The sequence below is a fragment of the Notolepis coatsorum genome, assembly GCF_963971535.1.
Source record: "Notolepis coatsorum genome assembly, chromosome: 4".
NCBI classification, from domain to species: domain Eukaryota; kingdom Metazoa; phylum Chordata; class Actinopteri; order Aulopiformes; family Paralepididae; genus Notolepis; species Notolepis coatsorum.
This window is the reverse complement of record NC_140168.1, coordinates 113957945-113976017: the sequence shown is the minus strand read 5'-3', so window position 1 is coordinate 113976017 and position 18073 is coordinate 113957945.

Here is an 18073-nt window from a genome sequence, read left to right as displayed (position 1 = left end):
TCTCTGTGCGTGCATTTTAGCTTTGGGAATAGACGCTCCGTTAGCATAGCTTAGCTTCATCACTGGAAGTGAGGCAGGACAGTAGCCTTACAGTGCCTTACAGTGTATTGCAAGGTCTGACATTGACCAAATTTGATATGCATGACCTTGGTGGGCTCTAGGTCAACTCCTGAAAAGGGGGTCAATGTCAGACCTTGCAATCAAAAGTTAGGGGGCGCACTGAAATTATGGCAAGGGTTATTAGCCCCCTAACTTTTGATTGCAAAGTCTGACATTGACCCCCTTTGCAGGAGTTGACCTAGAGCCCACCAAGGTCATGCATATCAAGTTTGGTCAATGTCAGACCTTGCAATACACTGTAAGGCACTGTAAGGCTACTGTCCTGCCTCACTTCCAGTGATGAAGCTAAGCTATGCTAACGGAGCGTCTATTCCCAAAGCTAAAATGCACGCACAGAGACAAAAAAGGTATGTATCTTCTTGTCTAACTCCAGGGAAGATGTTAAATAAGCTAATTTCCCAAAATAGTGGAGTTATCCTTTAAGGCTATATCTGTACTTGATGTTTGTTTGTTGTGTTGCATACTTGAAATAAACTTCAATCAAATCAAATCAAACCCCCACTCTTAAAAACAAAACCCTGTGTTTAACCTAGCCATCTATAAAACATCATGCTAAAACTGAAACAAATGTCCTACTCCCCTAAAGAAAGAAATACATAGCAAACATGACTCAGTTATCCAATAGTGCTGCTGCTTTTTATTTTGTTAAAATCTTTTAGTTAATAAGACTAAAAGACTACAATATATATGACTACAAGGGCCAGAAGCCGACTTCATGACGGCTTCCTGTCCTCTCATTCCATTTCCGGTTTTCCGGATAACGTTACATTTTCAACAACAGATTGCTGCTAATTAAACACTTCATGGAAACGGAGTAATGTTAACGTTATGTCGAGTTCATACGTGTAGTGTAGTATGAACTCGACATAACGTTAACATTACTCCGTGTCCACTGTTGCTGCCACTGTTGCGTCGCAGATGGATGGTACACTCTGTTAGCTCCGTAGCTAATCCACTCATAGACTAACTTACCGATTGCAGTACCGTTAACGTCAGAGCTTACTCCTGGGTTTCAGGGGGCATCCCTAGCACCGAGCCACCGCCTCTCTGTCTCTGGCTAGGTGTGTGCGCTTGCGTGCGTGTATGTGCGTGTAGATGACATAATTTGGGCAAGTGTGTGTGTGACTGACTTTTTTTTTCCTGTGAGAGGGAGAGGAAAGCATTTAGCACTGCACTTGTAAGTCTCATCTCAGCCGCGGCGGCCTCTAACGCGAGGGCAAAACATCACGATATCCACGATACGTTTAAAAAGTGTATTGTTAATGAACTGTACCCGATATTTATATAATATCGTCATATCGCCCAGCCCTAATGCACACGCACACACATACACACACCAAACACTCACCGTTCGGAGAACGTCAACCCCCCCCCCCCCCCCCCCCCATCATTAATTTCCTTTACCGCCAGTAGCACAACCGAGGGTGCTCACCTGGGAGTGCTGCTACATCCATATCGTAACCAACCCTCTTCCGTGTTTGTTGTTGACGACTCTCCAGGCAGATGTTATTTCTCACTTTGGTTCTTCATTCCAACATCTTAGATACAGCTTCGGTACCAGTGACTCATTGCGACAACTTCCCATGATGCCTCAAGAGGCCGCACCCCAGGTGCCACACCCTCCTATAGCCTTCCCAGGTCAGCCCCTGCCCCCTCCCCTCTGCCAACCCTGGGCCCAGCCCTGCCTCTCTGCCAGCCCCAGGTTGGTAGAGAGGGTGCAGAGTGACAGCTCGGCTGACCCTGAGCACGGACACGTAACTCCCATGTAGGCCTACATGTGAAGCAGGGACACGTAACTCCCATGTAGACCTACATGTGAAGCAGGGACACGTAACTCCCATGTAGGCCTACATGTGAACCAGGGACACGTAACTCCCATGTAGGCCTACATGTGAAGCAGGGACACGTAACTCCCATGTAGACCTACATGTGAAGCAGGGACACGTAACTCCCATGTAGGCCTACATGTGAACCGAGGACACGTAACTCCCATGTAGGCCTACATGTGAAGCAGGGACACGTAACTCCCATGTAGGCCTACATGTGAACCAGGGACACGTAACTCCCATGTAGGCCTACATGTGAAGCAGGGACACGTAACTCCCATGTAGACCTACATGTGAAGCAGGGACACGTAACTCCCATGTAGGCCTACATGTGAACCACCAGGGACACGTAACTCCCATGTAGGCCTACATGTGAAGCACGGACACGTAACTCCCATGTAGGCCTACATGTGAAGCAGGGACACGTAACTCCCATGTAGGCCTACATGTGAACCAGGGACACGTAACTCCCATGTAGGCCTACATGTGAACCAGGGACACGTAACTCCCATGTAGGCCTACATGTGAACCAGGGACACGTAACTCCCATGTAGGCCTACATGTGAAGCAGGGACACGTAACTCCCATGTAGACCTACATGTGAACCACCAGGGACACGTAACTCCCATGTAGGCCTACATGTGAACCAGGGACACGTAACTCCCATGTAGACCTACATGTGAAGCAGGGACACGTAACTCCCATGTAGGCCTACATGTGAACCACCAGGGACACGTAACTCCCATGTAGGCCTACATGTGAAGCACGGACACGTAACTCCCATGTAGGCCTACATGTGAAGCAGGGACACGTAACTCCCATGTAGGCCTACATGTGAACCAGGGACACGTAACTCCCATGTAGGCCTACATGTGAACCAGGGACACGTAACTCCCATGTAGACCTACATGTGAAGCAGGGACACGTAACTCCCATGTAGGCCTACATGTGAAGCAGGGACACGTAACTCCCATGTAGACCTACATGTGAACCACCAGGGACACGTAACTCCCATGTAGGCCTACATGTGAACCAGGGACACGTAACTCCCATGTAGACCTACATGTGAACCAGGGACACGTAACTCCCATGTAGACCTACATGTGAAGCAGGGACACGTAACTCCCATGTAGACCTACATGTGAAGCAGGGACACGTAACTCCCATGTAGGCCTACATGTGAAGCAGGGACACGTAACTCCCATGTAGGCCTACATGTGAAGCAGGGACACGTAACTCCCATGTAGGCCTACATGTGAACCAGGGACACGTAACTCCCATGTAGGCCTACATGTGAAGCAGGGACACGTAACTCCCATGTAGACCTACATGTGAAGCAGGGACACGTAACTCCCATGTAGGCCTACATGTGAACCAGGGACACGTAACTCCCATGTAGGCCTACATGTGAAGCAGGGACACGTAACTCCCATGTAGGCCTACATGTGAACCAGGGACACGTAACTCCCATGTAGGCCTACATGTGAAGCAGGGACACGTAACTCCCATGTAGGCCTACATGTGAACCAGGGACACGTAACTCCCATGTAGGCCTACATGTGAACCACCAGGGACACGTAACTCCCATGTAGACCTACATGTGAAGCAGGGACACGTAACTCTCATGTAGGCCTACATGTGAACCGAGGACACGTAACTCCCATGTAGGCCTACATGTGAAGCAGGGACACGTAACTCCCATGTAGGCCTACATGTGAACCAGGGACACGTAACTCCCATGTAGACCTACATGTGAAGCAGGGACACGTAACTCCCATGTAGACCTACATGTGAAGCAGGGACACGTAACTCCCATGTAGGCCTACATGTGAACCACCAGGGACACGTAACTCCCATGTAGGCCTACATGTGAAGCACGGACACGTAACTCCCATGTAGGCCTACATGTGAAGCAGGGACACGTAACTCCCATGTAGGCCTACATGTGAACCAGGGACACGTAACTCCCATGTAGGCCTACATGTGAACCAGGGACACGTAACTCCCATGTAGGCCTACATGTGAACCAGGGACACGTAACTCCCATGTAGGCCTACATGTGAAGCAGGGACACGTAACTCCCATGTAGACCTACATGTGAACCACCAGGGACACGTAACTCCCATGTAGGCCTACATGTGAACCAGGGACACGTAACTCCCATGTAGACCTACATGTGAAGCAGGGACACGTAACTCCCATGTAGGCCTACATGTGAACCACCAGGGACACGTAACTCCCATGTAGGCCTACATGTGAAGCACGGACACGTAACTCCCATGTAGGCCTACATGTGAAGCAGGGACACGTAACTCCCATGTAGGCCTACATGTGAACCAGGGACACGTAACTCCCATGTAGGCCTACATGTGAACCAGGGACACGTAACTCCCATGTAGACCTACATGTGAAGCAGGGACACGTAACTCCCATGTAGGCCTACATGTGAAGCAGGGACACGTAACTCCCATGTAGACCTACATGTGAACCACCAGGGACACGTAACTCCCATGTAGGCCTACATGTGAACCAGGGACACGTAACTCCCATGTAGACCTACATGTGAACCAGGGACACGTAACTCCCATGTAGACCTACATGTGAAGCAGGGACACGTAACTCCCATGTAGACCTACATGTGAAGCAGGGACACGTAACTCCCATGTAGGCCTACATGTGAAGCAGGGACACGTAACTCCCATGTAGGCCTACATGTGAAGCAGGGACACGTAACTCCCATGTAGGCCTACATGTGAACCAGGGACACGTAACTCCCATGTAGGCCTACATGTGAAGCAGGGACACGTAACTCCCATGTAGACCTACATGTGAAGCAGGGACACGTAACTCCCATGTAGGCCTACATGTGAACCGAGGACACGTAACTCCCATGTAGGCCTACATGTGAAGCAGGGACACGTAACTCCCATGTAGGCCTACATGTGAAGCAGGGACACGTAACTCCCATGTAGGCCTACATGTGAACCAGGGACACGTAACTCCCATGTAGGCCTACATGTGAAGCAGGGACACGTAACTCCCATGTAGGCCTACATGTGAACCAGGGACACGTAACTCCCATGTAGGCCTACATGTGAAGCAGGGACACGTAACTCCCATGTAGGCCTACATGTGAACCAGGGACACGTAACTCCCATGTAGGCCTACATGTGAACCACCAGGGACACGTAACTCCCATGTAGACCTACATGTGAAGCAGGGACACGTAACTCCCATGTAGGCCTACATGTGAAGCAGGGACACGTAACTCCCATGTAGACCTACATGTGAAGCACCAGGGACACGTAACTCCCATGTAGACCTACATGTGAAGCAGGGACACGTAACTCCCATGTAGGCCTACATGTGAAGCACCAGGGACACGTAACTCCCATGTAGGCCTACATGTGAACCAGGGACACGTAACTCCCATGTAGACCTACATGTGAACCACCAGGGACACGTAACTCCCATGTAGGTCTACATGTGAAGCAGGGACACGTAACTCCCATGTAGGCCTACATGTGAACCAGGGACACGTAACTCCCATGTAGGCCTACATGTGAAGCAAGGACACGTAACTCCCATGTAGACCTACATGTGAACCAGGGACACGTAACTCCCATGTAGACCTACATGTGAAGCAGGGACACGTAACTCCCATGTAGACCTACATGTGAACCAGGGACACGTAACTCCCATGTAGGCCTACATGTGAACCACCAGGGACACGTAACTCCCATGTAGGCCTACATGTGAACCAGGGACACGTAACTCCCATGTAGGCCTACATGTGAACCAGGGACACGTAACTCCCATGTAGACCTACATGTGAAGCAGGGACACGTAACTCCCATGTAGGCCTACATGTGAAGCAGGGACACGTAACTCCCATGTAGGCCTACATGTGAAGCAGGGACACGTAACTCCCATGTAGGCCTACATGTGAACCAGGGACACGTAACTCCCATGTAGGCCTACATGTGAAGCAGGGACACGTAACTCCCATGTAGACCTACATGTGAAGCAGGGACACGTAACTCCCATGTAGGCCTACATGTGAACCAGGGACACGTAACTCCCATGTAGGCCTACATGTGAAGCAGGGACACGTAACTCCCATGTAGGCCTACATGTGAACCAGGGACACGTAACTCCCATGTAGGCCTACATGTGAAGCAGGGACACGTAACTCCCATGTAGGCCTACATGTGAAGCAGGGACACGTAACTCCCATGTAGGCCTACATGTGAACCAGGGACACGTAACTCCCATGTAGGCCTACATGTGAACCAGGGACACGTAACTCCCATGTAGACCTACATGTGAAGCAGGGACACGTAACTCCCATGTAGGCCTACATGTGAAGCAGGGACACGTAACTCCCATGTAGACCTACATGTGAACCACCAGGGACACGTAACTCCCATGTAGGCCTACATGTGAACCAGGGACACGTAACTCCCATGTAGACCTACATGTGAACCAGGGACACGTAACTCCCATGTAGACCTACATGTGAAGCAGGGACACGTAACTCCCATGTAGACCTACATGTGAAGCAGGGACACGTAACTCCCATGTAGGCCTACATGTGAAGCAGGGACACGTAACTCCCATGTAGGCCTACATGTGAAGCAGGGACACGTAACTCCCATGTAGGCCTACATGTGAACCAGGGACACGTAACTCCCATGTAGGCCTACATGTGAAGCAGGGACACGTAACTCCCATGTAGACCTACATGTGAAGCAGGGACACGTAACTCCCATGTAGGCCTACATGTGAACCGAGGACACGTAACTCCCATGTAGGCCTACATGTGAAGCAGGGACACGTAACTCCCATGTAGGCCTACATGTGAAGCAGGGACACGTAACTCCCATGTAGGCCTACATGTGAACCAGGGACACGTAACTCCCATGTAGGCCTACATGTGAAGCAGGGACACGTAACTCCCATGTAGGCCTACATGTGAACCAGGGACACGTAACTCCCATGTAGGCCTACATGTGAAGCAGGGACACGTAACTCCCATGTAGGCCTACATGTGAACCAGGGACACGTAACTCCCATGTAGGCCTACATGTGAACCACCAGGGACACGTAACTCCCATGTAGACCTACATGTGAAGCAGGGACACGTAACTCCCATGTAGGCCTACATGTGAAGCAGGGACACGTAACTCCCATGTAGACCTACATGTGAAGCACCAGGGACACGTAACTCCCATGTAGACCTACATGTGAAGCAGGGACACGTAACTCCCATGTAGGCCTACATGTGAAGCACCAGGGACACGTAACTCCCATGTAGGCCTACATGTGAACCAGGGACACGTAACTCCCATGTAGACCTACATGTGAACCACCAGGGACACGTAACTCCCATGTAGGTCTACATGTGAAGCAGGGACACGTAACTCCCATGTAGGCCTACATGTGAACCAGGGACACGTAACTCCCATGTAGGCCTACATGTGAAGCAAGGACACGTAACTCCCATGTAGACCTACATGTGAACCAGGGACACGTAACTCCCATGTAGACCTACATGTGAAGCAGGGACACGTAACTCCCATGTAGACCTACATGTGAACCAGGGACACGTAACTCCCATGTAGGCCTACATGTGAACCACCAGGGACACGTAACTCCCATGTAGGCCTACATGTGAACCAGGGACACGTAACTCCCATGTAGGCCTACATGTGAACCAGGGACACGTAACTCCCATGTAGACCTACATGTGAAGCAGGGACACGTAACTCCCATGTAGGCCTACATGTGAAGCAGGGACACGTAACTCCCATGTAGGCCTACATGTGAAGCAGGGACACGTAACTCCCATGTAGGCCTACATGTGAACCAGGGACACGTAACTCCCATGTAGGCCTACATGTGAAGCAGGGACACGTAACTCCCATGTAGACCTACATGTGAAGCAGGGACACGTAACTCCCATGTAGGCCTACATGTGAACCAGGGACACGTAACTCCCATGTAGGCCTACATGTGAAGCAGGGACACGTAACTCCCATGTAGGCCTACATGTGAACCAGGGACACGTAACTCCCATGTAGGCCTACATGTGAAGCAGGGACACGTAACTCCCATGTAGGCCTACATGTGAAGCAGGGACACGTAACTCCCATGTAGGCCTACATGTGAACCAGGGACACGTAACTCCCATGTAGGCCTACATGTGAACCAGGGACACGTAACTCCCATGTAGACCTACATGTGAAGCAGGGACACGTAACTCCCATGTAGGCCTACATGTGAAGCAGGGACACGTAACTCCCATGTAGACCTACATGTGAACCACCAGGGACACGTAACTCCCATGTAGGCCTACATGTGAACCAGGGACACGTAACTCCCATGTAGACCTACATGTGAACCAGGGACACGTAACTCCCATGTAGACCTACATGTGAAGCAGGGACACGTAACTCCCATGTAGACCTACATGTGAAGCAGGGACACGTAACTCCCATGTAGGCCTACATGTGAAGCAGGGACACGTAACTCCCATGTAGGCCTACATGTGAAGCAGGGACACGTAACTCCCATGTAGGCCTACATGTGAACCAGGGACACGTAACTCCCATGTAGGCCTACATGTGAAGCAGGGACACGTAACTCCCATGTAGACCTACATGTGAAGCAGGGACACGTAACTCCCATGTAGGCCTACATGTGAACCGAGGACACGTAACTCCCATGTAGGCCTACATGTGAAGCAGGGACACGTAACTCCCATGTAGGCCTACATGTGAAGCAGGGACACGTAACTCCCATGTAGGCCTACATGTGAACCAGGGACACGTAACTCCCATGTAGGCCTACATGTGAAGCAGGGACACGTAACTCCCATGTAGGCCTACATGTGAACCAGGGACACGTAACTCCCATGTAGGCCTACATGTGAAGCAGGGACACGTAACTCCCATGTAGGCCTACATGTGAACCAGGGACACGTAACTCCCATGTAGGCCTACATGTGAACCACCAGGGACACGTAACTCCCATGTAGACCTACATGTGAAGCAGGGACACGTAACTCCCATGTAGGCCTACATGTGAAGCAGGGACACGTAACTCCCATGTAGACCTACATGTGAAGCACCAGGGACACGTAACTCCCATGTAGACCTACATGTGAAGCAGGGACACGTAACTCCCATGTAGGCCTACATGTGAAGCACCAGGGACACGTAACTCCCATGTAGGCCTACATGTGAACCAGGGACACGTAACTCCCATGTAGACCTACATGTGAACCACCAGGGACACGTAACTCCCATGTAGGTCTACATGTGAAGCAGGGACACGTAACTCCCATGTAGGCCTACATGTGAACCAGGGACACGTAACTCCCATGTAGGCCTACATGTGAAGCAAGGACACGTAACTCCCATGTAGACCTACATGTGAACCAGGGACACGTAACTCCCATGTAGACCTACATGTGAAGCAGGGACACGTAACTCCCATGTAGACCTACATGTGAACCAGGGACACGTAACTCCCATGTAGGCCTACATGTGAACCACCAGGGACACGTAACTCCCATGTAGGCCTACATGTGAACCAGGGACACGTAACTCCCATGTAGGCCTACATGTGAACCAGGGACACGTAACTCCCATGTAGACCTACATGTGAAGCAGGGACACGTAACTCCCATGTAGGCCTACATGTGAAGCAGGGACACGTAACTCCCATGTAGGCCTACATGTGAAGCAGGGACACGTAACTCCCATGTAGGCCTACATGTGAACCAGGGACACGTAACTCCCATGTAGGCCTACATGTGAAGCAGGGACACGTAACTCCCATGTAGACCTACATGTGAAGCAGGGACACGTAACTCCCATGTAGGCCTACATGTGAACCAGGGACACGTAACTCCCATGTAGGCCTACATGTGAAGCAGGGACACGTAACTCCCATGTAGGCCTACATGTGAACCAGGGACACGTAACTCCCATGTAGGCCTACATGTGAAGCAGGGACACGTAACTCCCATGTAGGCCTACATGTGAAGCAGGGACACGTAACTCCCATGTAGGCCTACATGTGAACCAGGGACACCTCCCATGTAGGCCTACATGTGAACCAGGGACACGTAACTCCCATGTAGGACCTACATGTGAAGCAGGGACACGTAACTCCCATGTAGGCCTACATGTGAAGCAGGGACACGTAACTCCCATGTAGACCTACATGTGAACCACCAGGGACACGTAACTCCCATGTAGGCCTACATGTGAACCAGGGGACACGTAACTCCCATGTAGACCTACATGTGAACCAGGGACACGTAACTCCCATGTAGACCTACATGTGAAGCAGGGACACGTAACTCCCATGTAGACCTACATGTGAAGCAGGGACACGTAACTCCCATGTAGGCCTACATGTGAAGCAGGGACACGTAACTCCCATGTAGGCCTACATGTGAAGCCAGGGACACGTAACTCCCATGTAGGCCTACATGTGAAACCAGGGACACGTAACTCCCATGTAGGCCTACATGTGAAGCAGGGACACGTAACTCCCATGTAGACCTACATGTGAAGCAGGGGACACGTAACTCCCATGTAGGCCTACATGTGAAGCAGGGACACGTAACTCCCATGTAGGCCTACATGTGAAGCAGGGACACGTAACTCCCATGTAGGCCTACATGTGAAGCCAGGGACACGTAACTCCCATGTAGGCCTACATGTGAACCAGGGACACGTAACTCCCATGTAGGCCTACATGTGAAGCAGGGACACGTAACTCCCATGTAGGCCTACATGTGAAGCCAGGGACACGTAACTCCCATGTAGGCCTACATGTGAAGCAGGGACACGTAACTCCCATGTAGGCCTACATGTGAACCAGGGACACGTAACTCCCATGTAGGCCTACATGTGAAGCCAGGGACACGTAACTCCCATGTAGGACCTACATGTGAAGCAGGGACACGTAACTCCCATGTAGGCCTACATGTGAAGCAGGGACACGTAACTCCCATGTAGACCTACATGTGAAGCACAGGGACACGTAACTCCCATGTAGACCTACATGTGAAGCAGGGACACGTAACTCCCATGTAGGCCTACATGTGAAGCACCAGGGACACGTAACTCCCATGTAGGCCTACATGTGAACCAGGGACACGTAACTCCCATGTAGACCTACATGTGAACACCAGGGACACGTAACTCCCATGTAGGTCTACATGTGAAGCAGGGACACGTAACTCCCATGTAGGCCTACATGTGAACCAGGGACACGTAACTCCCATGTAGGCCTACATGTGAAGCAAGGACACGTAACTCCCATGTAGACCTACATGTGAACCAGGGACACGTAACTCCCATGTAGACCTACATGTGAAGCAGGGACACGTAACTCCCATGTAGACCTACATGTGAACCAGGGACACGTAACTCCCATGTAGGCCTACATGTGAACCACCAGGGACACGTAACTCCCATGTAGGCCTACATGTGAACCAGGGACACGTAACTCCCATGTAGGCCTACATGTGAACCAGGGACACGTAACTCCCATGTAGACCTACATGTGAAGCAGGGACACGTAACTCCCATGTAGGCCTACATGTGAAGCAGGGACACGTAACTCCCATGTAGGCCTACATGTGAAGCAGGGACACGTAACTCCCATGTAGGCCTACATGTGAACCAGGGACACGTAACTCCCATGTAGGCCTACATGTGAAGCAGGGACACGTAACTCCCATGTAGACCTACATGTGAAGCAGGGACACGTAACTCCCATGTAGGCCTACATGTGAACCAGGGACACGTAACTCCCATGTAGGCCTACATGTGAAGCAGGGACACGTAACTCCCATGTAGGCCTACATGTGAACCAGGGACACGTAACTCCCATGTAGGCCTACATGTGAAGCAGGGACACGTAACTCCCATGTAGGCCTACATGTGAAGCAGGGACACGTAACTCCCATGTAGGCCTACATGTGAACCAGGGACACGTAACTCCCATGTAGGCCTACATGTGAACCAGGGACACGTAACTCCCATGTAGACCTACATGTGAAGCAGGGACACGTAACTCCCATGTAGGCCTACATGTGAAGCAGGGACACGTAACTCCCATGTAGACCTACATGTGAACCACCAGGGACACGTAACTCCCATGTAGGCCTACATGTGAACCAGGGACACGTAACTCCCATGTAGACCTACATGTGAACCAGGGACACGTAACTCCCATGTAGACCTACATGTGAAGCAGGGACACGTAACTCCCATGTAGACCTACATGTGAAGCAGGGACACGTAACTCCCATGTAGGCCTACATGTGAAGCAGGGACACGTAACTCCCATGTAGGCCTACATGTGAAGCAGGGACACGTAACTCCCATGTAGGCCTACATGTGAACCAGGGACACGTAACTCCCATGTAGGCCTACATGTGAAGCAGGGACACGTAACTCCCATGTAGACCTACATGTGAAGCAGGGACACGTAACTCCCATGTAGGCCTACATGTGAACCGAGGACACGTAACTCCCATGTAGGCCTACATGTGAAGCAGGGACACGTAACTCCCATGTAGGCCTACATGTGAAGCAGGGACACGTAACTCCCATGTAGGCCTACATGTGAACCAGGGACACGTAACTCCCATGTAGGCCTACATGTGAAGCAGGGACACGTAACTCCCATGTAGGCCTACATGTGAACCAGGGACACGTAACTCCCATGTAGGCCTACATGTGAAGCAGGGACACGTAACTCCCATGTAGGCCTACATGTGAACCAGGGACACGTAACTCCCATGTAGGCCTACATGTGAACCACCAGGGACACGTAACTCCCATGTAGACCTACATGTGAAGCAGGGACACGTAACTCCCATGTAGGCCTACATGTGAAGCAGGGACACGTAACTCCCATGTAGACCTACATGTGAAGCACCAGGGACACGTAACTCCCATGTAGACCTACATGTGAAGCAGGGACACGTAACTCCCATGTAGGCCTACATGTGAAGCACCAGGGACACGTAACTCCCATGTAGGCCTACATGTGAACCAGGGACACGTAACTCCCATGTAGACCTACATGTGAACCACCAGGGACACGTAACTCCCATGTAGGTCTACATGTGAAGCAGGGACACGTAACTCCCATGTAGGCCTACATGTGAACCAGGGACACGTAACTCCCATGTAGGCCTACATGTGAAGCAAGGACACGTAACTCCCATGTAGACCTACATGTGAACCAGGGACACGTAACTCCCATGTAGACCTACATGTGAAGCAGGGACACGTAACTCCCATGTAGACCTACATGTGAACCAGGGACACGTAACTCCCATGTAGGCCTACATGTGAACCACCAGGGACACGTAACTCCCATGTAGGCCTACATGTGAACCAGGGACACGTAACTCCCATGTAGGCCTACATGTGAACCAGGGACACGTAACTCCCATGTAGACCTACATGTGAAGCAGGGACACGTAACTCCCATGTAGGCCTACATGTGAAGCAGGGACACGTAACTCCCATGTAGGCCTACATGTGAAGCAGGGACACGTAACTCCCATGTAGGCCTACATGTGAACCAGGGACACGTAACTCCCATGTAGGCCTACATGTGAAGCAGGGACACGTAACTCCCATGTAGACCTACATGTGAAGCAGGGACACGTAACTCCCATGTAGGCCTACATGTGAACCAGGGACACGTAACTCCCATGTAGGCCTACATGTGAAGCAGGGACACGTAACTCCCATGTAGGCCTACATGTGAACCAGGGACACGTAACTCCCATGTAGGCCTACATGTGAAGCAGGGACACGTAACTCCCATGTAGGCCTACATGTGAAGCAGGGACACGTAACTCCCATGTAGGCCTACATGTGAACCAGGGACACGTAACTCCCATGTAGGCCTACATGTGAACCAGGGACACGTAACTCCCATGTAGACCTACATGTGAAGCAGGGACACGTAACTCCCATGTAGGCCTACATGTGAAGCAGGGACACGTAACTCCCATGTAGACCTACATGTGAACCACCAGGGACACGTAACTCCCATGTAGGCCTACATGTGAACCAGGGACACGTAACTCCCATGTAGACCTACATGTGAACCAGGGACACGTAACTCCCATGTAGACCTACATGTGAAGCAGGGACACGTAACTCCCATGTAGACCTACATGTGAAGCAGGGACACGTAACTCCCATGTAGGCCTACATGTGAAGCAGGGACACGTAACTCCCATGTAGGCCTACATGTGAAGCCAGGGACACGTAACTCCCATGTAGGCCTACATGTGAACCAGGGACACGTAACTCCCATGTAGGCCTACATGTGAAGCCAGGGACACGTAACTCCCATGTAGACCTACATGTGAAGCAGGGACACGTAACTCCCATGTAGGCCTACATGTGAACCGAGGACACGTAACTCCCATGTAGGCCTACATGTGAAGCAGGGACACGTAACTCCCATGTAGGCCTACATGTGAAGCAGGGACACGTAACTCCCATGTAGGCCTACATGTGAACCAGGGACACGTAACTCCCATGTAGGCCTACATGTGAAGCAGGGACACGTAACTCCCATGTAGGACCTACATGTGAACCAGGGACACGTAACTCCCATGTAGGCCTACATGTGAACCAGGGACACGTAACTCCCATGTAGGCCTACATGTGAACCACCAGGGACACGTAACTCCCATGTAGACCTACATGTGAAGCAGGGACACGTAACTCCCATGTAGGCCTACATGTGAAGCAGGGGACACGTAACTCCCATGTAGACCTACATGTGAAGCACCAGGGACACGTAACTCCCATGTAGACCTACATGTGAAGCAGGGACACGTAACTCCCATGTAGGCCTACATGTGAAGCACCAGGGACACGTAACTCCCATGTAGGCCTACATGTGAACCAGGGACACGTAACTCCCATGTAGACCTACATGTGAACCACCAGGGACACGTAACTCCCATGTAGGTCTACATGTGAAGCAGGGACACGTAACTCCCATGTAGGCCTACATGTGAACCAGGGACACGTAACTCCCATGTAGGCCTACATGTGAAGCAAGGACACGTAACTCCCATGTAGACCTACATGTGAACCAGGGACACGTAACTCCCATGTAGACCTACATGTGAAGCAGGGACACGTAACTCCCATGTAGACCTACATGTGAACCAGGGACACGTAACTCCCATGTAGGCCTACATGTGAACCACCAGGGACACGTAACTCCCATGTAGGCCTACATGTGAACCAGGGGACACGTAACTCCCATGTAGGCCTACATGTGAACCAGGGACACGTAACTCCCATGTAGACCTACATGTGAAGCAGGGACACGTAACTCCCATGTAGGCCTACATGTGAAGCAGGGACACGTAACTCCCATGTAGGCCTACATGTGAAGCAGGGACACGTAACTCCCATGTAGGCCTACATGTGAACCAGGGACACGTAACTCCCATGTAGGCCTACATGTGAAGCAGGGACACGTAACTCCCATGTAGACCTACATGTGAAGCAGGGACACGTAACTCCCATGTAGGCCTACATGTGAAGCAGGGACACGTAACTCCCATGTAGGCCTACATGTGAAGCAGGGACACGTAACTCCCATGTAGGCCTACATGTGAAGCAGGGACACGTAACTCCCATGTAGGCCTACATGTGAAGCAGGGACACGTAACTCCCATGTAGGCCTACATGTGAACCAGGGACACGTAACTCCCATGTAGGCCTACATGTGAACCAGGGACACGTAACTCCCATGTAGACCTACATGTGAAGCAGGGACACGTAACTCCCATGTAGGCCTACATGTGAAGCAGGGACACGTAACTCCCATGTAGACCTACATGTGAACCACCAGGGACACGTAACTCCCATGTAGGCCTACATGTGAACCAGGGACACGTAACTCCCATGTAGACCTACATGTGAACCAGGGACACGTAACTCCCATGTAGACCTACATGTGAAGCAGGGACACGTAACTCCCATGTAGACCTACATGTGAAGCAGGGACACGTAACTCCCATGTAGGCCTACATGTGAAGCAGGGACACGTAACTCCCATGTAGACCTACATGTGAAGCAGGGACACGTAACTCCCATGTAGGCCTACATGTGAAGCAGGGACACGTAACTCCCATGTAGGCCTACATGTGAAGCCAGGGACACGTAACTCCCATGTAGGCCTACATGTGAACCAGGGACACGTAACTCCCATGTAGGCCTACATGTGAAGCAGGGACACGTAACTCCCATGTAGACCTACATGTGAAGCAGGGACACGTAACTCCCATGTAGGCCTACATGTGAACCGAGGGACACGTAACTCCCATGTAGGCCTACATGTGAAGCAGGGACACGTAACTCCCATGTAGGCCTACATGTGAAGCAGGGACACGTAACTCCCATGTAGACCTACATGTGAAGCAGGGACACGTAACTCCCATGTAGACCTACATGTGAAGCAGGGACACGTAACTCCCATGTAGGCCTACATGTGAAGCAGGGACACGTAACTCCCATGTAGACCTACATGTGAAGCAGGGACACGTAACTCCCATGTAGGCCTACATGTGAAGCAGGGACACGTAACTCCCATGTAGGCCTACATGTGAAGCAGGGACACGTAACTCCCATGTAGGCCTACATGTGAACCAGGGACACGTAACTCCCATGTAGGCCTACATGTGAAGCAGGGACACGTAACTCCCATGTAGACCTACATGTGAAGCAGGGACACGTAACTCCCATGTAGGCCTACATGTGAACCGAGGGACACGTAACTCCCATGTAGGCCTACATGTGAAGCAGGGACACGTAACTCCCATGTAGGCCTACATGTGAAGCAGGGACACGTAACTCCCATGTAGGCCTACATGTGAACCAGGGACACGTAACTCCCATGTAGGCCTACATGTGAAGCAGGGACACGTAACTCCCATGTAGGCCTACATGTGAACCAGGGACACGTAACTCCCATGTAGGCCTACATGTGAAGCAGGGACACGTAACTCCCATGTAGGCCTTACATGTGAACCAGGGACACGTAACTCCCATGTAGGCCTACATGTGAACCACCAGGGACACGTAACTCCCATGTAGACCTACATGTGAAGCCAGGGACACGTAACTCCCATGTAGGCCTACCATGTGAAGCAGGGACACGTAACTCCCATGTAGACCTACATGTGAAGCACCAGGGACACGTAACTCCCATGTAGACCTACATGTGAAGCAGGGACACGTAACTCCCATGTAGGCCTACATGTGAAGCACCAGGGACACGTAACTCCCATGTAGGCCTACATGTGAACCAGGGACACGTAACTCCCATGTAGACCTACATGTGAACCACCAGGGACACGTAACTCCCATGTAGGCTCCTACATGTGAAGCAGGGACACGTAACTCCCATGTAGGCCTACATGTGAAGCCAGGGACACGTAACTCCCATGTAGGCCTACATGTGAAGCAAGGGACACGTAACTCCCATGTAGACCTACATGTGAACCAGGGACACGTAACTCCCATGTAGACCTACATGTGAAGCAGGGACACGTAACTCCCATGTAGACCTACATGTGAACCAGGGACACGTAACTCCCATGTAGCCTACATGTGAACCACCAGGGACACGTAACTCCCATGTAGGCCTACATGTGAACCAGGGACACGTAACTCCCATGTAGGCCTACATGTGAAGCCAGGGACACGTAAACTCCCATGTAGAGCCTACATGTGAAGCAGGGACACGTAACTCCCATGTAGGCCTACATGTGAAGCAGGGACACGTAACTCCCATGTAGGCCTACATGTGAAGCAGGGACACGTAACTCCCATGTAGGCCTACATGTGAACCAGGGACACGTAACTCCCATGTAGGCCTACATGTGAAGCAGGGACACGTAACTCCCATGTAGACCTACATGTGAAGCAGGGACACGTAACTCCCATGTAGGGCCTACATGTGAACCAGGGACACGTAACTCCCATGTAGGCCTACATGTGAAGCAGGGACACGTAACTCCCATGTAGGCCTACATGTGTGAACCA